General features: G+C 42.2%; 1 long non-coding RNA gene across 2 annotated transcripts; it reads right to left on the minus strand.

The window, feature by feature from the left end:
• Window positions 1-2197: 2197 nt before the first annotated feature.
• Window positions 2198-23151, minus strand: LOC120097080 (uncharacterized). Of its 2 annotated transcripts, XR_010058036.1 has the most exons (3): window positions 22825-23151; window positions 4518-12613; window positions 2198-2718 (listed from the first exon to the last, which is right to left on the minus strand). It is a non-coding gene; the product is annotated as an uncharacterized LOC120097080 (long non-coding RNA). The 2 variants fall into 2 exon arrangements; XR_005494298.2 differs by having other exon boundaries at window positions 2198-12613.
• Between the last annotated feature and the right edge of the window lie 1825 nt (window positions 23152-24976).

A 24976-nucleotide genomic window follows, 5' to 3' on the forward strand; every position in this document is an offset into this window, starting at 1 on the left:
AGTGTTCTGTTTTACTATTTTTTAATTGGTTGTCTTATTTATTTACATTTCAAATGTTATCCTTCTTCCAGGATTCCTCTCCTCAAACCTCCTGTACCCCTTACCTCCCCTGCTTCTATGAGGGCGCTCCCCACCCATCCACCCACTCCTGCCTCACTGCCCTAGCATTCCCCTACCCTGGGGCATCAAGCTTCACAGGGAGCCTGACCAAAACAGATTCGGGTGCTTGCAGCCAACTATCAGACTGAGCATGGAGTCCCCAGTGGAGGAGTTAGGGGAAGGACTGAAGAGCTGAAGGGGTTTGCAATCCCATAGGAAGAACAACAATATCAACCAACCAGATCCCCCAGAGCTCCCAGGGACTAAACCAACATCCCAAGAGACAGAGACAGACCCGTGGCTCCAGCCGCATATGTATCAGAGGTTGGCCTTATCTCGCATAAATGTATTATTATGATTTTTATAACACCAAAGTTTCGAAGAATGTCGGTCATTATGCAGCGATGACCTATCAGGCCTCTTGCACCCTGTCTTCCTCTACCATGCCACTAGATGGCACTAGAACCCAAAATCAGCATCCCTAAAAGCTTCATTGTTCTCTTCTTATTGTAGGATATATGCTATATATTCCTGTATATATGCATATACATATATATATGTGAATACATATATGTGCATATGTGGGAGTACACATATATAAATACACATATGCATATAGATGCATATACATACATTCTTGTCAGTTGCTGGCCTTTGATTTTTCCTGGGATATTTTCCCTTTCTTTAACAATTTTCAGCATACTAAGTACAGTGTTCTAAGAAACAGCTTTGAGAACTCTTCTGGACCAACCTGATAAGGAATGATTCTGTACAGAACACTGACCATCACCTGGAGGTTGATACATCTGAATTTATTTGACCCTGATGACTTCAATAAAAGGGGGATGCTCTTCTAATTCACAAAACAGGGAGGCTTCTCTGGTGAGTGATTCAATTACCTCCTTGACACTTAACTCTGGTTAGGATGTGGAACGGGAAAGCTTGAACCAAATGATTACCTAATCCCTCAGGAACGTAGTGTGAGAGTCTCTGGAGTTGGCCCTCCTTCCTTCCTGAAAGCTTGGTTTCACTTGTTTTTACTACAGAAGACCTTCTCTGAATACATCTTAATTCATTTTGTTTTAACTGCCTCTTTCTTAACGTCGCTGTTCTTTCGTATTGACAATAGCAGGAGCGCAAGTTCACAATTTGTTGGAAAATTGGTGTTCCAATAATCTATCAAGAAAATCACCCCCAGCCTCCAGTAAATGTCTAGTGACACAAGTATCTGTCAATCGAGATTCCTTCCTTAAACATCTAAGACAGAACAAAGCTTCAAAAGGCGAATGGCATTCCCTCCAAATACAGGTAAGAGGCAAATGGATACGGTCCTCCCACTAAATCCTTCCCACTGAAATCTGAGGAGGAAAGGCAGTTAGTCAGCGAGTCACAAAAGGACCATTGTTTAAAAACAAATAAACCTTTGTTTAAATACCATAGTTCCAATTTCCTCAATAATAAGGAGAGAAAAAGAAAAGACATATGTACTCTGCTTGCTTTTATTTATTTGGAATTTGCGTGTGTGTTTCCCTTTCTTCAAACCTGCCACTTCTCAAACAGGGAACAGGAAATGGAGGGTAATAGAATGACAGACTTATAGATCTAAATAAATAATTAATGGCCTGAAGCAATTAGCTGGAAGATGTTTAATCGTTAATTTGTCCGAGTCATCAAAAGCAGTGGAGCCTGTCCACAAAATATTGTACTAATTAGAAGTAGATATATTTTGTCAAGATGGAAATTAATATATGATGAGAATAAGTACTTTGAAAAATTAAAATGTGGGACAAATCTATTTGACCCACTTTTCACTGATTAAGGAGAAACTGGGTCTGCCTTTTACCTAATAAAATGAAACCTGTTTAAATTCCCGAGAAGCAGACATTAGCAAGACATAAACGTGGGCAGGAAAGTGAAGTAGTTGGTTAGTTGCATCTTTCTTTAGGGAAATCTTGGAGGAAAATAAAAGGTAAGAACAAAAATATGTCATTATCGAAGTATCTGAGGGACCATCTTGGTTCTTTAGGAGATTTAAGATAGAAAGAAAAGTCCTTTAACATAATGTTAGCTTTTACAATGTACTGTGTACGTCCATGTGCTGTTTCCAATACAATTTTATTGTGGGCCCTAAATTATGCTTTCACAGGAAAGGTTTGTCTTTAAACTTTTAGGTCAGAATTGTTCCGATCTTTTCACACTGAATCAATCAGGTTTAAAGCTGGCAAAAACTTTGGCAGCCTTGTAAATCTTTCAAAAGATGTTATCCAATTACCCTTCACGGGCCACAGGATTCTTTACCATGACCGTTTTCTTCTCCAGGAGGAATTAAGTGCTCATGAGAGGTTAGACACCAATGGAGTTGAAAAGCGAGGATCTGTACTCTGCCTCAGCTCCACATGCTGTAAGTTTATCTCCAGCTTCTAATACATCACGAGGTCTCCATTGCTTTAAATCAGAAAGCAGGGAGGGGGAATAATGCAGTAGGACAACTTCTGTAAAATTTTAGCATGAAGATGTGTCCCAAACAGGACCCATCAGTGATGCCTGAGGCTTCGTTATTTGTAGTTTTCCAAAACTCAGAACCAGAATTTTAGGCACAGTCCAGAAGCACACAGTCGACTGAAATAAAAAATAAGAGTAAATGTGCTTCCTCAGTTCGGGTTTTGATCTCCCAAGAGAAGACCTTATTTTTCCATTTAAAAACACATATTAATCTCTGTTAGTTCCTCCTCTTCTGGGAGGCTGGCATCGAATACAAACAAACAGCTAGGACACCTTCAATTTCTTTAAAAGCCTGCTTCCTGCCACTTGGTTTCAAAGGGAAAATCGTCTAGGGCAGAATCATTTTCAAGTAATTTTTCAAGGCAAACTGTGAACATGTGTATGGGTTCTTTCACAGAAGTCAGAAAGCACTGCGGGCCCCTCTAATGCAGAATGTGAAGCAGAGGTTATGGGATTCCCGTTGCACCTTTGACCTCGTGGCCTCTTGAGTCAGTCACTCATTGTGATCTTTGACCTTTGGCAAATCATGACCCTTCCTGTTTCCCTGGATTTTTACTACCTACAACAAAAGGAACCACAGCAGAAGTCACATAAATGTTTGAAGTATTTTGTTTGCCGATTCTCAAGCCCAGAAGAAGGAAACTTTTAAACATCAGAAAAGACAAATCAAGCAGGAAAACCTTTAAACCTTTTATCTTTTAAGTTTCATCCAGGAGATTGCATGGATTCTTGGGACTACAGGGTGAGCACTTGGTCACAGGTCCCCATGTCAAAACATTTTACTTTCTTGGGTTTAAAATGTGTTGTAGCAAGAGGTGGGCAAGTTGGAAGTTTTTGTTAAATTGCACTTCCAACACTTGACACTCTGACCATTAAAACCCGGCGGCAATCACTACGTCTAAACTGTGAGCTCATCAGCCCTGCATCAAACCAGGGGCTGGGCTGATTATCTCCAAGGAAATGCAGCCATCTTATCAGGAGTGTGTCAAAGGTGAATCTGTGCAAACACTGAAGGAAAGCAGAGTGCTGGGGCCAGCTCCCTTCCAGACAAGGAAGCCTGCCGACCCCAGCTCAGATGGAAACCCTGAGTCCCCATGAATGAAATCAGTTTTAATTCTAAGTCTTACGCCTCATTTAGTCTTTCTATTATCAACTGTTAAAGAGTCTTCAGAATACACACTGCTGGCGATTTTGATTTTTAAGAGTTCACCTTCTTTCATTAAGTGGATTTCCTTTGTGGTGATTTCATATGCATATACAATGTTTTTAGGTCACATTCACTCACCCAGTTCCATTTCCCTACAGCCCCATACCAGCCTCATGGCCTCCTCTCGTTAAAAAGAAGCTTGTCCTTTTAAAACACAATTTGGGCTTTTGTCATCTGCTTTCAATCCTCATATCCCACACCGAAAAGAAAAAAAAAATGAAAACTGACTCTCAGCACAAGCAAGGCCTCAAATAGACAGACAGACAGACAGACAGACAGACACAAAGACATAAGACACAAAGACACACACACATAAACATAACAGAAAATACAATAAACTATTTTTAGACAGAGGATAGGATTAAAAAGAAACACATATTATTAAATGTCTAAGTCTAGAGGGACAGAGAAGGGAGGGGAAGGGCAGAGAAGAGGAAGGGAGGGAGAATGGAGGGCAGAGGAGGGGAGGGGAGAGAAGGGGAAAGGAGGGAGGGGAAAGGAGGGGAGAGGGAAGGAGAGGAAAGGAGAGGAGAGACAGATTAACCAAAGTATTTAGTAGAGTCTGGGGGTGCTGAGGCACAAGGACTATGAGTTTACCTCAGTCCAGTCTACTGAGTAAGACCCTTTCTCACACAATAATACATGCACACATACAAACATACATGCATGAATACATACATTCATACATCGTACATCCACGTATACATACCAGGAGTACAGCAGAGACTAAAGTCTTTTCACCAGGGTGAGCATACTTAGAGTTCGAATTGTAATACTCTAAAGCTTGTCTACTTAAGTAATATATGCACGGTTACTTATTGCCCAGGTAGTATGAAGATGCTTATGTTTTCCAAACTGGTTGTACAAGTTTGCACTCCCCCAGCAGTGAAGAAGTGCTCCCCATGCCCTCCATCCTCCTAGCTTGTGCTCTCACTTGAAGTTTTACCTTAGCCATTGTGATGTGTATAAGGTGGACTCTGAGTCATTCTGATGCTTGAATCTCACTCAGAAAGGGAAATAAAATGAATAATGGAGGTGTGTGGAGGGAAGGAACTGGGGAGAAGAGAGGGTGAGGAGAACAGGGATGTGGATCAGGTGTGGGGAAGTGGGGCTGGAGGAGGTGGAGAGAGGGATTGGAAATCAGATGGGGGGGGAGCCATTTCTGGGAGGATCCAGAGACTTGGGACAGGGAGGCTCCTGGGAGTCTATGGGGGTGAACCCAGCTGATACTCCCAGCAACTGGGCACCCGGAGATGGAAGTGACCGCCTCCTGTAGCCATGTGGGACTTCTAATTTGAGGGAACACCAGCCCAGCCACAAAACCTTTAACCCAAAATTTGTCCTGCCTACTAGTTAGAGCATAGATTGATGCAATGGCCAACCAATGACTGACCCGACTTGAGACTCCTCCCAGGAGAGAAAAACAACTCCTGACACTATTCTGCTGTCCTTGCAAACAGGAGCCTAGTGTAACTGTCTTCTGAGAGGTTTCATCCAGTAGCTGATGGAAACAGATGCAGAGACCCTCAGTTAAACAACAGGCAGAGGTCAGGGAGTCTTGGGGAAGAGTAGAAAAAAGGACTGAGGGAGCTGGAGGTGTCGAGGACACAAGAAGACTTACAGAGCTGACTAACCTAGGCCCCCAGAGACTCACAGAGACTGAACCACTAAGCAAAGAGTATGCATGGGATAGACCTAGCCCCCTACACTTACGTCACCAATATATGTCTGTATGTAGGTTCCATAACACTGGAAGCAGAGGCTGGATTTGACTCTGTTGCTTCCCTTTGGATCCATTTCTCCTAGATGGGTGCCTAGCCTTACTGTGAATTGATGTCGCAGGGTCTATTTGTACCCAGGGGGACCTTTCCATTCTCAGAGGAGAAGGGGAGTGGGCAGGAGGAGGGGTGTGCGAGTGGGGCTGGGAGAGAAAGGAAGGTGGGCTGCTGCAATCTGAATGTAAAGTGAATGACCTAATAATTTAATGACAAAAAAGACAATGAAAATTTTCACATACATAAAGCTTCTTACCTTTTTCTTAATTATTTTTTTCTCAGATCTTTTCCCCCAAGAGGATTCCTCTGTAATTAAGGATTATCACAAACTTACTATGTATCTGAAGCTGATCTCGAACTCTACATCTTCCCGATTCTACCTTCCAAGTCCTGGAATTATGGGTGTGTGCCACACGTGGATTTGGATGGAATTTCTTCCATATCAACCACTATGTTTGGTGCAATCAGAACATGGAAGGACAATTTAAAAACTGCCAATACTTTACCCAGTTAAATCTACAGACTAGTAATAGCCTGCCTGCACAGAGTGGCAGAGAGCACCCAACGGACCCTCCTACTCTGCCAATGCCTCAGAAGGAAAAGGCTACTTCTCCTCTCCATATTGTCTTAACTACCCTTCAACTCAAAGGACCTCCTTCTACTTCCTGAGGTTCACCCCCTGTCAGCTGGGTGCTTGCTTCACCTCGTGACCTATCATCGACTTTATCCGGCTCTGGTTTACAGAAAGCTCTTGGGTTAAAGGTATATGCTAGGGCTGAGACACGACACAACAAGGTTTTTCCAATTGAACATCTTGGGTTTCACAATGGAATCAACTATCCTGCAATGCGTAGATCCATTTTCTAATTCGTTATTAATTTTAAAATGATTTTTGGAAAAGCTGTGTATGTTTTATATAATTTCTGAGTCTGCAATTTATAGCGTCCCACAACAGTTAGTTAGAAAGGATTAGATACAGGGAGGTCTGACTGTTAAAATTCTACAGTTCCCGGGGCTAAAGAAATACCTCAGTTGCAGAGTTGCTGCCTAGCGTGCACAAAGCACTGGGTATCTGGGGTTAGAATGCATACCTGTCTGTAGCTGCAGGCCAGAGAGGTGAAGGCAGGAATATCAGATATTCAAGGACATCTTTGGCCAGCCTGGAGTGCACGAGACCCTGTCTCAAAACCTAGAGTTAAAGGTCTGCTACATTGAATATGCTGAAAATATTCGCAATAAGATTTCTTTAAAATTCCTTAGCTACCGTGCACAATGCTGTCTATGTGGACTTTTTAAACTTTTTTCATATTTATCACTGTTACCAGTGGCCAGGGTCAGGGCCCGGTATCTCCAAGTTTTCCACAAAGATTTTTCAAACGTGGCAAGGATACTAATTAAAAGAGGAAAAGGGAAAGATCATAATATACTGTAAAAGAACAGAAGTAAGGCTAACTCAATTTCTTTTGAGGCTTCCTCTACAGAATTCAGGTGGGGGGAGAGGAGTTTGGCTATGGGAGCACAGTGGGAGAGGTTCTGTGTTGACTGATAAATTAAGCTGTGTCTACTGAGCATTTTCCTTACTGTAGTGTACAGAGTCTTAATCATGTATGTGTTCAGTCATTCATGGGCATAAATGTGAAACAAGGGGCCCAAGAAATGGCTCAGTGATACTTGTTGCACTTACAGAACCTGAGTTTGATTCCCAGCATCCAAGTTAGGCAGCTCACAACAGCCTCTAACTGCAACTCTAGAGACACTCACTCATATCTCTGGCTTCTGAAATCATCAGTGCTCACACGCATACATTCACACAGTTAGTTAGTTACTTAGTTAGTTAGTTAGTTAGTTAGTTAGTTAGTTAGTTATACACATATACTGATAGTTTTAAAAAAATTGTAAATAAGGAATTCTCCCTAAAAGTTCAATTGTGAAGGCACAATTTTGACCTACTGTCTAAAACCGGTACTGGTCAAATGAGCACTTCTATTTTCTAACTATACATGATAGCATGAACATAGAATCTGTTGAGTTTGATTGTTTTAAGGGGAGGTGAAATTCACTCTGTTGCATAGAGAGGGGTGTACATGATGGAGGTGGGAGAGTCTTATACTGTTTGTATGTTAATAGGCACATTGTTCATAGTGGCAGGGTTTGCCTACTATGTAAAGTATATTATTTGAAGAGGAATGTATGCATAACCCAAACCAGGTGGAGTTCCAGGTTACTAAACTATTCCCTATGCTTGCCTGCCTCAATAGTGATAATCAAAATCCTTTCACCTTGGGCCAGTTCAGACAGAGGTCTGTGGCTTCATATTAAAACTCTCAGAATTTAGGCTTCACTAGCTTTTCAGTGGAGTCCTTGTGACATCCTACGCAGCCAGGCTTTCTGTTACTGTGATAAGCACCATGACCAAAACAACTTGGGCAAGAAAGGTTTTTATTTGATTTATGGGAGATAGTCCATCACTGAGACAAACCAAGGCAGGAACTCCAGTCTGGATCCTGGATCTAGAGATCAAGGCGGAAAACCGTTGAAGGATGCTGCTTACTGGCTTGCTTCCTCTATTTTGGTCACCTACTTTTCTTCTACAGATCATGACCTTTGGCTTCAGTATGGCAACACCCATGGTGGGTTGGGTACCCCTACATCAGTTATCAGTTAAGAAAAAAGAGGGTAAAAAACCTGTCAGTTTGATGGAGGCAACTCAGCAATTGTGATCCCTATTTCCCAGGTGACCCTAATTCGTGTCGTGTTGACCAGCACATCTGGCTTTTTCCAGATGATTTTGAAGAATGGGTTGTTCTTCTCATTACCTTCAACTCCTAACTTCTACCTTCACCCTCTGTGCTGGCTCAATTTATGTCAACTTGACACAAACTTGTGTCATTGGAGGAGAGGGAGAGTCAACTGGGAAAATGCTGCCATCATATCAGGCTATGGGCAATCCTTATGTCTTAATTGGGGCTTTATAGTGGGAGGTTGGTCAGCTCATCATGGGTAGTGCCACCCCTGGGCTGGTGGTCCTGGATTCTAATGAGAAGCCAGGCTGAGAAAGCCATGAGGAGGAAGCCAGTAAAGCAGCACTCCTCCATGGTCTCTGCATGAGCTCCTGGCTCCAGATTCTGCTCTGCTTCAGTTCCTGTCCTGACTTCCATTGTTGATGAACGCTGCTGTGGAAGCATGAGCTGAATCCCCCCCACACACCCAAGTTGCTTTGGTCATAGTGTATTCTCACAGCAATGGTCACCCTGACTAAGACGCTCTCTGTGCCTAGCCATGCATAAGAGATCTCGGTGTCATTGAAGCTCTTCTATCCATGACAACAGCTTCAGTAAGTAGGGAGGCACAACAGCAGCATAAAGTCATGAAGCAACGTTTCCCAACTCTTCCTTTGGGAGGTAGATGCGTTACTCCCCTTTTCTCATTTTAAGAGGCTTACTCTCACCTCTAATCTTCTAGATGCCAGTAACATCAGACATCAGTGTGAGGTGATAACAACTAAATGTATGGAGGCATTGCGGGTGCCTCCCAGTGGAGAACAAACAAAGGTTGAGATAAGTCCTCATGGAGGAATTGATGTGTTTACAGACCTGTCAAAACGTGTCTTAGAGCTCTCAAGAGGTGGAGAGGCCACAGAAAGTGCATGTACAGAGAGGGGCAGGAATCTATTATAAAGCCATAGGACAGGGAAAATGTCTCGGTGAGTGAAACCCTGGCCATACAAGCGTAATGGCCTGAGTCACTGCTCTGGCACCGCATGAAGGCAGAAGAAAAGAACTAATGTGGCCAAGTTGCCCTCTGACCTCCACAAGTGCAGCATGCAGCCCCTAAAAATAATAAATGAATTCTTCTAAAGTAAATGTCTTGCGTGACTCTTTGGAAGCTGGATGATGTAAATCGCTAGTCTGAACAGATGAGCTGAAATTCCAGGTGAGCAGAGGGGTAAATGAAATGCCTGGAGAAACAGTCTTCCTCGGTGGCAGAGGAATCCCTGCATCAGCCATATCGATCTTTAGCAAAGACAGTCAGGTTGAAGTAGGTTTGTGTTCTCTCCCTCCCCAGAATCTTTGTAAGGAACGTTCATTTGTCTTGTTTGGTCGTTGCCTAGCACGCTGTGTGGTTAGACAATGAGCGGACTCCTTTAACAACAACTTTCACTAGCTAGAAATTCTTCCCAGACCTGAGAAAGTCAAGTCTCTCTACTCTCGGCTTTCGCTGAACTCACATATCTTCCTCAAGGCGGTTATCAGTATGAAGGCATGGAGCCATTTTCATTGTTATCTTTCTCTGTATTCCTGGTACCTAGCTGGAAGTAAATATTCATTGAATATTTACTGACTGACCACATTGATGAATTAACATGTACCTAAACTATAGACTCCCTTTCACATGATAATTGACTAATTGAGTGAGGTTTCAATAATCTAAATTACCATTCTCTCTTCTATACAGAAATGCAGTTTGCTTACTTGACAAAGTCAAGGTCAATTGCTTAGAAACACCCAGCAGCCACTTTCTCATGCTAGCTCCTTAGCCAGCATACAGGTTGTTTTGAAAATGTACATTCCAAATCTTGGAATTTAACTATTTGGGACTGTAAGTCTTCCAGTCATCCATTTATTGCCCCTGAGATTCAGATTCACTCTTCACTATGCCCCTTTGCAAGACTGGAACCGAAACCTGAAATATTTCTCCGTTTTCAGTAGGTGCCCTTTTCAGTTTCCTCAGTAACAGATGTCAACAGCGGAAGAGACTTCCGTGGAGTGGATGTCTCTGCCTTTCTTGTTCTACAGGGCGGCTGCAAGGAACTTCTGAAGGCACACAACATCAGGAGGGTTGCTGGGATCCCGTTAGCAGACTTTGTGTATATCATTCCTGTCTGTGTGTCCTCCTTCTCCAGGACCAACAATGCAACTAGGCTTGGACTGAGGCATTAGGAACCATGCAGGCCAAGACCCAGCCACTCCCTCTGCAAGTGGGTTCTACACTGGGCACTGGGGTGCACACCCTGTCTAGCTCACTGTTGACTATCAGTGTACTTTTATATACAATTATGAATGCTTCCTTAACACCAGTTATTAATTCCTCAAATACTTACTTCCCTTTTAAATGCTGGTATGGCTTCTGTTTCCTGCCTGGACTATTTGGCACTGTAGATTCACAAGAAGTTTGAGTACACACTTCCCAAACACACCCACACAGTCTTATTTCAGAAGGACTCTGCCTTTGTAAGCTGGGTTTCTTTTTTTCTTCAAACGGAACTTTTTAAAGACCTACTGAAATGATGGGAAGCCAAAACAGAGACTTGGGCTTCTGGATGAAGCCCAAGGGGCTACTCCGGCTCTTGTTTCCCAGTGGAAGTGCATTGGTCTCAGAAAGGTTAAGTGACTTCAGTTACTGAATAGTGGAGTGTGGATGAGGCCCTAGGGGCATACAACGAGGCAGCCCTGCCCCCAAGCTCACCCCACTCCCATGAAGATCTTCTCCAGGAACTCTACCAGATGATTCATTGACTTTTTATGAGGACCCATGGGAGGAAGAATTGTTTCTCAAGTCTAAGAAGCGAGATTGCTATGCTTCTTTAGGACTATTCTGCATTTTGTCCATGGGCACTTGGAACTCGTAATTCCCAGCTTCCCACTGAGGGTGTCCGCCAAGAAACTCAGGGCTCTGGCACTGGGCAGGTAGACATCGTGAGAGTCACAGCTTTTACATGCCTTCCCTGCTGGCTTAGTTCTCCCTGATTTTCTCTTTGGCTTTGATTTTCTCAAATATTCCTTTTATCCTAAATGAGTGCTGTCTGTAGGTTAATTTGAATTTGTATTATGTGCCCGTTTATTTTGTGTGCACTTGTGGGGTGGGGGCATACGGGAGTCATAGTGCAGGGCATGTGGATGTCAGAGGACAACTTGAAGTTTGGTTTCTTTTAAGGACACCCACTTCGCAATATTCTAGCACACAGAGAGGACAGCTAGTGCTATCTCCCTTACTTTTGGGCTCATTATCTTTTGGTTGCTGAATAATCAGGATTCAATTTCCTGTCCCTCAAGGATTCTGATTCGAAAGTGTGGCTGCACCTGGATTGCCTCATGTTCCTACACGCCCACAGCCAGATTCTGATGGTCATAATTTCATCATTTATCATGGGTACTGACTAATTCCATGCTGGGACAAACTAAATATTTGCTGAATAAATCTTCCAAGCTGCTACCAAAAAACGGGACGCGTTGGAAGCAAAGAAGCCCTCACAGAAAACAGAGTAACTGCAGCTGTGGAAATAAAGAACCATATGATGGTTCTGCTTTTCTCTTTTTGCAAGCAAAGGGATAATCCGTTTCTCTGCCCCAAAACTGAAGGCAAAGCCCTTCTGGCATCCTCTGGTGTTAAAGAAACAATTCTGAACTGTGTTTTTGTTCTGTTCTGCCTTCTTTTACTTCAAAGGTGGGAGGGGGGATGGAGGAGCCAGATGTAACTCTCAATGCATCATTAAATAGCCATTCTTTCCCTTGAGGACCTACCTGAGGTTTGCCTGTGTTCTTACACATTCCTGCTAACCTAGGCCCTGACCCTAGATAGCATCCAAGGCAGTCAATGGAATCGGCCCGCCCACCTATCCACCCACCAATCCAGTGGAGGGAAACCCATACAACAAAGACAAGTGGGGAAGAAACTGAAATGAAACCCCACAGAGCTAAATCTCCCTGCAACTAGATTGGGAAAAGACACACTCTTCCTTCCGCCCCTAGTTTAACCCAGGGATGGTTCATAGACAAGAAGCCACAGCGCTTTTATATATCAGTTTTTCATTTACTTCAGAAATGTAAGGTCAAGAATTTTCTGTCTGACTCCATTGGCTATTCCCTTTCATGCCTTCAGACGAACTCCAGTGCTGATTTCTATCATCAAGGTCTTTGATCTTCAACAGTAAAGTCTATTTCCTTCAGGGCCCCTGGAATAACTGTGCATCAGAAACAATGGAGAACTGGACGATAGCTTTGGACATACGGAGCTTCTCTTGCCAATACTGCTAAAAGAAGTAAAAATAAAGGATTTGTGAAAGGCACATTTAAAATACCCTATTGGATTTCTTAATGTTTATTAAAACAAGCTACCTCATTTTCAAGTAAATAATGGTTTTGAAAGAGAGTTGTGGGGACTCTCCCCTGAAGATTCCATATCCACTATTCCTAAGCAAACCGTGAGCACCGACGTGTTGCGTATTGTGATAGTTCATTTTTATGTTAATTTGCCATAAATTTAAGTCTCCTTATTAGAGAGCTTTTGGCCGAGGAATTCTCCCAAGTGTCATAACCGATATGATGTAGGCAGACTCACTGTGCATGGCTCTGGTGCTAGCCTAGTTGGAACAAGATGGGCTTGAGAACATCTGTTTACCCTGTGCTCTCTTAGCTCCCTTCTCCTGCCTTGTTACTGCTTTCTGCCCTGACAAGAACCAGTACTCCATCATGATGAAGGACCACTCTCCAGGAACTCTCCAGGGTTTGGGCAACAGATTGGGACTGATGAGACACCCACTCTCAAGGGCACAGCTACCAGGCTCTCAGACTCTTCAGCCTCTTTGTAGGAAACAGCCATTGTGGAACTAATCAGGCTGCTGGGACACCCAAAGACTGAACAATTACCAGATTCTCTGCCGCTTAGGTGAGAGAATGCTGTTGTCACTATTTTAACATAGACTCTGTGTGTGTGAGTATGTTTCTATGAGTGTGTGTGTATGCATTTTTTGTATGTGAGAGTTTGTATAAGTATGTGTGCATGTGTGTGCATATGTATGAACATTTGTGTGACTGTCTCTGTGTGTGCCTATGTTTGTGTGTGTGTCTGTGTGTGCTTGTGTGTCTGGCTGTGTATGCTTGTATGTCTGTGTCTGTGCCCTGTCTGTTCTGTTCCTCTAGAGAATGCTGATTAATTCAGTATGTCCTTCCTGCCATTCTTCTTGGAGAAGTCCACACACACATGATCTCTCCGAAGTGTTTTGTCTCCTTCAGAGCACCTCCATTTTCTTAGCCCTCATGCTTAAACCTAAACCCATATGAAAACATCTTTACTGAACCTAGACTTGGGTTTCACTTTTTTAAAAGTGACTTGCTTTTGAAATTATGAACAGGAAAACATGGTTTTTGGTTTCCAGTTTCATCGATCAAGAAAGTTGCTGATGACCGCTTTGGCGCTGTTCTAGCACAATGCAGTCTTTCACCTGAAAGTGGTAAATCTTTGTTAAGGAAAAGCATGAACATTGTTAAGTGCAGCTTATCTGGCCTTGAAATGGAAGACTGGGACAATAAGGGCAGTTTCAACGCAAACACTCCAGGTAAACGACACAGACACGCTTCCTCAGGACCAAGAGGATCTATCCCGTGACAGTCCTATTGTATTATCAGCCCTTGCCCTGTGTGCTCAGCTGGCTTCTATGAGATAACATCAGTCCCAGTTGTACCACTAGAGAGCCTGTGGTGGACAGCAGTGCACTGACCAGAGGAGTGCAGGAGCTCAGCTTCACCTTGACATCCACAGGAGTTCCTTCCTCAAAGACTGCTCTCAGGATATCTTAAGTAAGTAAACAGGGGGGAAAAAAGGGTGGCTCGCAGTACACTTAGGAAGGATGATTTCACCCCTGGTTTTGACTTGCAGAATATCAGTGGGAACAAGGCCACATGTAAGAAACCAAGGCCTTCGTGTGCACAGTATTGGGGTGAAGGGAGAGATAAGGTCTCGGGCAGTTAAAAGGAAACGACTCTGTTGCCATGGTTTCCTTCTCTATAAAGTCGTTTTAGCATGAATTGCTGTTGTTGTGTTTAATTTTAGATTCATGCAGATTTTTGACAAATAAGAATTCCTGTACATCTGAAAAGTGGTTTTTTAAAAGCTGCGAAAAACTGGGTTTGGCAGTCTGGTCTAAACATTTTCTAAGTAAAATAACCCGTGTGGCTCTGGCTTTTTAATGACTGAAAGGCAAATGAATAAAGAGAGCGGGAACATAGAGAACACACAGGACTCCCCTCAGCTTCTGATTGAAATGGGTTCATTGACCGCAGCATTTAAGGGCACGCCAGGCATTGAGGGCTGCAACATAAGACAGGTGCCCCTCTCAGCACTGAGGGCCTCCCAGAACCATGGGAAGATAGGTGTCCCGTCCATACACAGTGACTATCCCAACAGCATACCCTAAGGAACTTAAGTACCAAGCCTTAATGTAGATAAACAAGAATTGACTAATATTAAAGCTTTAATTGCACTCACAAAACCTGTCATAGTAACTCAAATACAACCTACTTCTCTTGAAGAGGACATTAGTATGACTGAATTTTTTGTCAACTCTAAAAAAAATCTACATTTCACTGTGAAAAAATTTTTACTAAAGGATACTTCATGTTTGAAGATGATATATGCAAAGAAAAAAATTGACTTTACCATAGGAATTTTTATTTATTTATTATAAGATGGCTTCAATAGTAAACTTCCCTACTATCATGTAGATGAGACTGGAATTTTTAAAGAAAGAAAGAAAATAATCAAACTTCCCTTGGGAGGACGTGTTAGAACACAATTGCTAGGCAAACACTGGACACTGATATGTTGGGAAATGCTTCTTCTCAGCAACTACTGGTAAGTTCATAGTATTAAAGTTCTTTCTCTAAGGATTTTGAGATTAATCTTGAGAATGTATGATAATAGAAACTTAGAATTTTGACTGCCTTCCATTGAGATAGAAAGTGATGCTGCTATAACTGAAAGGATATTAGCTAGCCACATTGTGTTTGTAAACTTACTTTGTTATTTTGATTTATTACATGAATTAATCAATTACTTGTTAGTTCCACATTAAGTCTTTTTAGGGACATCATTTTTGTTATTTTTTTTTTTAGTTAGGAAACATTAGGAAACAGAATAATCATACCCTTATGTATTTTCGCAGTTATTTGGAACTCTGCTTCAGTTGAATGGAAAAGTATACAGGCCATGGAAGAAAAGGGGGAGAGAGCTCCATCTATGCAGCTACCAGGAATTCCCCATCTCACCATGATGAAGGCTTTTTGTATGTGAAAACATCACATGTAGATGCTATTATTGTCCTTATACACCTGCTCACCTGTCCACCTATTCACCTTCCCTTCTGCCCACATATCCACATGCCCACCTGTCCTACCTGCCCCACCTGTCCACTTGCCTATCTGCCCACCTGTTCACTGTCCACCTGTCCACCTCTCCTCCTGCCCACCTGCCCACCTGTCCACCTCTCCTCCTGCCCCACCTGTCTTCCTACCCACCTCTCCTCCTGCTCACTTGTTCTCCTGCCCACCTGCCCATGTCTCCTCCTGCCCACCTGTTCTGTCTACCTGCCCACCTTCCCCACCCCTTCGGTTTGCCCTTCATTCTAGTTCCTATCACGAAGAGTCCATTACTTTCTCTTTTGTCTGCCTTCCTTCTCTCTTTAGTCCTCTTTCTCACTCTCACCTCTCTTAGTCTCCTTCTACTTTTACATCATATTCATACACACACACACACACACACACACACACACACACACACACACAAACAAACATACAAATTGAGGAAGAGGTGAAAACGATTAACATATTGATTTCAATTAATAGTCCAGACATTGGCTAAATTGATGAGCTAGTATTGGCTTATGTTTTGTAACATTTATATAATATTTTTGCTGAAAGTCCTTCCCAAGGCAAGACTTCTAAGGCTCCAATGACAACCTAAGGCAGGATTCTCCACCAAAGTTCACTTTGGAGAACTAATGAATTTATTGAGGTTCTTTACATAACAAAAGTGAGGGGTGAGCTCTGTTTAGACTCTAGGGGAGAGGTTCTCAACCTGTGGGTTCTGACCCCTTTGACCTTTTCACAGGGGTAACCTAAGACCACTGGACAACATAGATACTTACATAATGATTCATATCAGTAACAAACTAACAGTTATGAAGTAGTTATGAAAATAACTTTATGGCTCGGGTCACTACAACATGAGAAACTGTATTAAAGGTTCTCAACGTTCGTACACTCAAGAACCACAGTTCTAGAGGAAGGTCAGCAGGGCCATGCTATGAACTGAGAAACCCCAGTTCTTGAGAGGAGAATACAACATGACCAGAAGTTCAAGGCCAGGCTCCACTTCATGAGAAGTGCCACGTTATCTTGTGTTACATAAAACCTTGTCCAAACAAACAAACAAAAACAAACACAACAACAACAAAACAAAACAAACAAAACAACAACAACAAAACCCACATGGTTAAAGTAAAAGAGAAGAAAGGAGGAGGAGAAATAAGGAAAGAAAGAAGGGAGAATAAGAAGAAAGGAGGGGATGGGGGAGGGAGGACAGGAGGAGGGACAGCTTTCTTACTTCTCACGACAGCAGTTTGTGTCTGTCCTGAAGCTGAAAATTACCTGGACCTCTGCACTGAGGCACAGTGTCAGGGAAATTTTCAGTAACAAGTCTTGTGTATTGTTTAGAAACACGAGATAAGACTAGCAACCAAGTATAACCACAAAGGTTTAACAAAATCCTTTTGATGAGTCGGCTTGAAAGTTGGAAATGGCAGGCTGCTAGATTTGTAGGGGCCAAGATCTCAAGGGGAAGAAAATTCACTGAGATGAGCCTCCTGTTTTATCACTGTGGTTCACCATACCATACCCTTCATAACACAGAAGGTCGGTAAGAAATTAGATGACAGCTGAGAGGCTAAAAGGAGTTTCTACAGTCACACAAAATGGAGAGATAAAACTCTGATCCAGCAGCTCTGACCTTGGAGAGGAGGTGAGCACAGAGAGTGGTGGAGAGGAGAGTCCTGGAGAGGATAGAGGAGATGAGCATAGAGTGGTGAAGAGTATAGAAAGTCCTGGAGAGGACAGGGGAGATAAGCATAGAGAATGGTGGAGAGGATAGAAAGTCCTGGAGAGGACAGAGCAGGTGTGATAGGTATAGGCACGGAGCATTGGAGGGTTGGAATCAGGGTAGCAGGGGATGGGGAGTGGAAAAGAGCAAGGCTCTGAGAAACAGTGTGCAAAGAACAAATTATATGAAAGCCTTCAAAATGCATTAAAGATTCATGGAGTCAGAGCAATATGGGACCAAAACTGAACAAACAACACAGAAAAACACACCCAGATCAGCTGTTGAGATCTGCCGACAAGGAAGGACACAGGTAAATGTCCAAACAGCTAAAGGAAAATCATAGGCTTTATTTATTCAAGGATCAAAACAGTCCCTGTTGCAAGTTTCTCAGTAGAAATAAACAAATCTGGGAAACAGCTCACTTGCTAAGCAGTCTAAGACTCTGGGTGCCAGCCCAGTGCTATAAACAAACAAACGGGCGTGCACACACACACACACACACACACACACACACACACACACACACACAGAGAGAGAGAGAGAGAGAGAGAGAGAGAGAGAGAGAAACAATGAAATGTCTTTCAAGTTTAAACAACCCTCAAAAAAAAAAAATAAAGTCAACCCAAAAATCTATGCCCAGTGATAACAGTCTTCCAAAATGTGATTAAGAGCATTTTTGAAACGAACGAAAACCATAAGAAAAGTGTTGCTACCAAACACAAAACATTTTTTTTCATGTAAAAAGAGAACTATAGTAGAAGCAAATATATTCCAGAAAGAACCTTGTAAGGATGAATTCTTAAATATGTAGGCAGATCTAAATAAATTTCCGCTGAAATTATTATTTTCACCTTGCTGGGCAAACTGTTTACATAATTAAAATGAAACTATATGTCTCGGTGATTAGTGAAGAGTCTATCAATTTTTAACTGTTTTTTTTTATTTATTCACATTTCAAATGCTGTACCCCCCTTCCCGGTTTCCCCTCCACAAGCCTCCTAACCTTCCCCCTCTCCCCTTTGGGTATTGGCTAATGTCATCCCTGTTGAGTCCTGGAACCCCTTGCACCCCTGGCATCTGGGAGTTTCTAGTGGCGACCCCCAGCCCCCCCCCCCTACCTCCTCCACCCCGCTGCTACAGTCTATCAATTTGAGAGTAGGAGAGGATATGGAGGGAGCTAGAAAGCAGAGACCTGAGAAGGGCTGGAGAGAGCAAATGATGCAATGATATTTTAATGAAATGTACGAAGTTTAAATTTAACCAATTCAAATCTGTAGTTACGTTTTAATTAAAATTTAAATTCAGATTCTCAAATATGTAGTTAAATATGGATAACATTACTGAAATTATTATCATTTCACCTTGTTCGGTAAAATATTTACATAATTAAAGCAGATGGCAACAGCACTACAGAAAGCAAGAATGACAGTAAGTGACTTTGGAATGGATAGAGCTGAGAAGTGATAAGTGGGAGTTTTAGGAATTTTTAGGCATTCTTAACTCAGTAACAAATATTGAAATTTCCTATATTATTAATATGTAATTTAAATGTTATAGAAAGAAAATGGAAAGAAAATTAAATCTTATCTAATGTTCATTTATTTGTGCTCACAGGTATGTATCTGTATTTCAATTATGGATATTACATACAATCTTATGATGTTTGAGTAACGCAAAAACATGATAAGCAATCAGAAGGGGAAAGAAAACACAGAATATGATGATACAGTTAAAGTCTAATCTATTAGAGACTTAAAAGGAATGGGCTGGGAAATATTAGGTGACAGGGTGGTTTTTAGGAAACTTCCTGACAGTTCCTCTGAGAATCAAACACATATCTCATGACCTAGACATTGCATTTTCTGCAAAAGAAGTGTGGGAATTTTAAGGGGATGATATTTGCCAGTGTGCCTTTTTTTCTTTGTTTACTTGCTTATGTAGCTTCGGCTGACCTCGAACTCACATACAGGACATATAGGAGATGTTTACCTACCTGTAGCCCCAGGTCCTGTGATCACAGCTGTCCCCTACACTCCAAGTTCTAATATAGTCATAGGTTAGAACACCTATCATACACTCAACACATATCTCATTATGTGTTCATTTCACTTTAATATATATCAAAAGCAAACAAAGTGATATGCACCAAGATTGAAGGACTGCATTCATATAGATACTAAAAGCATTCCCCAACCTGGACTGTGCCTGGGATATGAAACCTTGTCATGTCTGTCCTTTTCACCCACTTAGGCAGCTGCACTGGTCCTGACAGACAGCCCCTCGGACTGCACAGGTAACAGGGCAGTGGTCCTTTCTATCGCTGTGAGCCGACTTTTGTAGCTTTGGTTTTTGCTGTAGAGACTCTTTTGGAACTCATTGAATACGACAATTAGTAGATCTAAGCAGACAAAGTTAAGCTTTTAATTTTATACATTTTTCTTGCATTTTTCTATGTCTGCAGAGAGTCTCTTGTGCACTGTGCCGAAGCATTGCCTGCCAATAAAAATCTGATGGCCAATGAGCTAAGACAGGATTAGAAGGTGGGACATCCAGGAGACAGACAGACAGACAGACAGACAGACACACACACACACACACACACACACACACACTTACTCACAGAAAGAGAGGAGAGAGGGAAGGAGCTAGGAGAGGAGAAGAGAGAGAGAGAGAGAGAGAGAGAGAGAGAGAGAGAGAGAGATATTCTGGCAAAGAGTCTCTAACTAGAGTCTGAGGAAATAAACAGGAAACTGAGGAGAGGTAGCCAGCCTGTGGCACACATAGAATAGAATAAGTGAAGCTCAAGAAGAAGGATGACCAAAATGCAGATGATTCACTCCTTTGTAAAAGGGGGAAGAAAAATATCCATAGGAGGGGATAGGGAGGCAAAGTTTGGAGCAGAAACTGAAGGAATAGCCATTCAGAGCCTGCCCCACATGTGGCCCAGCCACCAAAAATAGGTAAGATGGATGAAGCTAAGAAGTGCAGGCCGACAGGGATCGGATGTAGATCGCTCCTGAGAGACACAGCCAGAATACAGCAAATACAGAGGCGAATGCCAGCAGCAAACCACTGAACTGAGAACGGGACCCCCGTTGGAGGAATCAGAGAAAGAACTGGAAGAGCTTGAAGGGGCTTGAGACCCCATATGAACAACAATGCCAAGCAACCAGAGCTTCCAGGGACAGGTTAGGGGGCTTATGGACAGGAAACCTGGAAAGGGAATAACATTTAAAATGTAAATAAAGAAATATAAAAAAATGATAGAATTAAGTGAGTTATATAAGTTTTGAGTTAGTCCTGGACAAGTCTAAGATTACAACCTAGGCATTCATTTATAAATAACCAAGTCTCAGAGCCCTTACTGAGGGAACAAAGAGGCCAGGTAGATAAAAGACAAAGACCATCTTCATTACACACGTGTGAAAATGTGAATAAACGGTTCACGTGCAAAGGAAAGGTTTTAGGAAGGAAAATTAAAAACATTACATGCTACATGATTCCTTTATATGTACTTAATCTTTACATATATACACACACACACACACACACACACACACACACACACACACACACACATATTTTACCCAGGGAGATGGTATAGAATTTTATAGAATTCAAAGGATAACTCAGAAAATAAAGATGTCTGTATATACAATGGCTAAGGATTTCCTATAGACTCTAGAAGTTGATGCCCAACAGTTCAAACTCCAGAGTATCTGTCCCAGTGGATAGGGAAAGTCACTAAAGGGGACTCTGAAGAGGTGTGTACAGCACTGTAATTGTGACTGAAAGGAAACATGCAACACTAGCACACACTTATACCACCCAGCAGCTGTACATGGGCATTAATCCTGTGCATGTGTGTCTTCAGAAACTATCTGAAGAGCATGGGAAGGCCGGGAGAGCGCAGCCGGCAAACGGAAACCATTTCTCATTCTAGTTCCACGCGAATATTTTCTTCTAATATTTTCCAGAACATATTTTTCCCCTATAAGTTGTAATTTTTTTCCCTGAAGTTTTTACTACTCTTTATCAACAGTCTGTTCAGGCTTCTTTCCCACTGCTTCCATAATTTGTATCTTTTCTATTTGCTGTTAAAGAGAGAAGAAAACACGAAGTGTGCAAATGGGACACATTTCACTTTTAAGCTTAAAAGCATTGAACACAATGAACAAAGACTATGGTAAGTCCTGCCTGGAGATAAAATTAGCCATGGAAGGAAGAGGTTTTTCCCCCCGACATCAAAGTTATTTGTAATCTTGTCAGGAGAAAGCTGTGTTTATCAGAAACGCCAGTCTGTGGAGCAAACTGCAGGAGAGGAAAGTTGCTCAGTGCCCTCATCCAGACACAAATGCCAAGTTAAAATATTTACCTCATCCTGTGTGGCTTGAAAGCCACTGGAGTTGTGCAAAGGTTTGGAGGTGAGAGACCAGTGAGAGAAGTGATACTTTCTAAATCTCAAAGCAGGTTTAGACTTGAAACAGTCCTGAAGTGACTCTGTGCTTGGTAGGCAAATAGGGTGTGAATTTCCATCCACTGTGTTCACACAGAAACACAAAGCACGGGTTTGCGACAGTCACCCGTTCCCTTCTTGTTTTCTCAGCTTGGGGCCTATTTGAAATACACATATCTTTCAGCCTCAAACCCCAACCCCCACCCCATTTTCTGCTACAATGTAGCAATACACAAAATAAATGCAACTATGACTTTTTTTGCTTATTGCTTTTAACAAAGTAGAAAATGTTATTTATTTCATCTACCATTTTTTGAAACAAAGGCCACACAGGACGTCAATGTGACAGGATAGCACAGTTTTACACTTATGTGACAATTTTTAATACGGAAGTAAAGGTGCTACTGAAGCTATTCTGTGTGAACAGCTGTGTGCTCTAACCAACATCGCAGTATTTCTATCTGTGAAAATGGAAACAAAAGTGCATATCCTTCCAAACATCTTAGAGCTTTCATTTGTTTTTTTGAAAATAGGGTTTGCTTGCATCTAATTGTCACAAGTAAGTATGAAAATATGACAACTTTTCAACATGACAGAACTGACCAAGGCAGTTCGCTTTAAGCAGATGGGTCCACTGTGGTGCCCATCTTCTCTGTGTTTGCACGATGCCGGTTTTTAAAGGTCTGTCTCTTTTTATTTGACTTGTAATCAGCACAATTTTCCCAACTTTCCCAAAACTGTTCGGTTTAAATAACTAACGAAAATCGATGTGTTCGAACACTACGGATTGTACTTGTCTTTCAAATAAATTTGCTTTAATATCAAAGACTAAAAGCAATCCAATATCCAATTTAAACAGTACCTGTTTTTCTTAATAGACTTAGTACATGATAGTGTATATTTTTAATAATTACCTTATCGCCATTTCTCTGCATTCGAAAAACATATTTATCTTAGAAATGTTTGTATTTTCCAAGCTCGGCTCATCCTAATTCAGTGGCACTAGAAATCCATCTTGCAGATGAAGAACTGAGACAAAGATAAATGATTTGTCCAGAGTGACATCTGTGCACCGGGCTGCGTGTGAACCTAAGACCCTAACCTCTGGCCCAGCTCGCCCGCCCGTGGTGCCGACACTGTTAGGGCAGCCTGTGCGCCACATACAAAGACAGTGAAAATCTCTTACCTCCCCTACTGGAACCCCTACTGCTGGCAGTCACTGTGGCTCCAAAATGGCTACTTTGGGGATTCTTAAAAATAGAAACACAGGAAGGAACTGCAAAAAGGGCTGTGCTTACTTTCTGGGGAAGGAGGAAGCAGAGAGGAGGAATCCTAGTAATATAGAGGCTACTGAAGTTTTCCCTCTCAGAAGTCGCACTCTGGCTTCAAAAATGACAATTTTTTTTATGAACAAAATAAATATTCCCCCTAGCCTGCATGTTGAGAGAGAACTAACAAAGTACACTGCAGAGATTGGAGAAGGAGGAGAAAGGATGCTGGGAGGGAGAGGGAACCAAAAGCCAGATCGCTGGCGTTGAGGACTCAGAGGGGATCTGCATGGCAGAGAAAACAGGGAAATTACAATGGTTTGCTGCAAAGACTCGGAAATACTCATGGAGCTATTACTAGAAAATCAAGTCGATGTAGCAGAAGTCAGATAGTTTCCTACTCCAAACGAGGACCTCTGAGAAAGAACTGCAGAGTCAAGACCTCCTTGTTAGTAAAGTAAGAAAGGAGGCATTTTCTAAGAGGGAATTATAAGAAGAGAAAATCCACTACCTGCAAACACTCTGACTGACATGTTTAATCAACTCCTTAGAAAATATCCACTGTACTCATTTGCTTCCTTTTTATCCAAATCCCCAAGACAGAAAGTTGGTCTTCAGTCCTTTGCCAGCAGGTTCCAGCTGGCCCGGGAAGTACATTTAAAGGAAGGAGAGGGACATCCAACCCAACCTTTAAGGGGGCTGTGCCACTTTAGACAGACTCGGTTGCAGGCTCCTGGCTTCCCTTTATCTCTTCAGTCTCGGATGGGGAAGAAAAACCTGACCTTGTGCCTACATTCCTTTTCAAAGTCCGTTCTACCCCAGATGGTGCCCTTTGAACTTAAAAGCTAAAGACCTTTGTTCCCCCACTGTAAATCGTCCGTCCCCACAGCCACACTGGTTTTCCATTTAGGGACCAAGCTGGAGAGAATCGTCAGTTATACCGGGCAATTAGCACTTTGAAACATTATACCGCCACATATGCAATAGGTTAGCCCAGGGCCTGGACACAGAGAGACTCCACAAATATGGATGTCTTATTTCCCTTGAGGCACGAGCATAGGATGATTTCCTCCCACTCCTCCCACTAAGGTAGAGTCAAAGGGGCAGAGGGAAGTTAAGGTTTGGCCTCTTGAAAAGAAAGAGAGGAGGAAAAGGGTAAACTATAGCTAGACAACTGGTTTTTTAAAAACGTGTGTTTCCATGTATAGATCTTTAAGCAAAGCCTGAAAGAACCAAAGGGAAAAATAATTAACTATATGGAATATTGATGTCAACATTAAAATCCTCAAAGCATCCCTTCTATCTTTCCTGTAAAACAGTCCATACTCCAAATATCCACAGTCCCCAATATTGCAGACACTAACCAAAGCCCTCTCCGTCCCTGTCTGTATTAGCTACTAGTGATGGTTTTATGGTATCCCTGACTTTATTGAGTGCACTCTAAAATGCATCACCTACAAAAAACAAGAAATGGTGAAGCTGTTATTTATATATATAATCTGTGAAAAAAAACCCACTAACCCACTTCATTGGTCCCTGACTAAAAGTAGACATATGGTGGCTATTAACAAACAAGTGGAGTCTATCACAGTTGCTTAAGTTTTTGATTGATTGGGTTTGGACAGAAAATCTCACTCAATGGGCATCTCTCTGCTTAAGTGTTTCTCTAAGTTATAAATTCTCTAAAATTATACCCATCCCTTTGGAAAACACAAAGTCCCTGAACTCACAGAATGAGACACCCAAAGTAACCTGGGAGGAATGTGGCAAATTAGCCTGCCAGGAAGAAAGGGGCTTC

Source organism: Rattus norvegicus, chromosome 15 (genome assembly GCF_036323735.1).
Source record: "Rattus norvegicus strain BN/NHsdMcwi chromosome 15, GRCr8, whole genome shotgun sequence".
In the NCBI taxonomy this organism is placed as follows: Eukaryota; Metazoa; Chordata; class Mammalia; order Rodentia; family Muridae; genus Rattus; species Rattus norvegicus.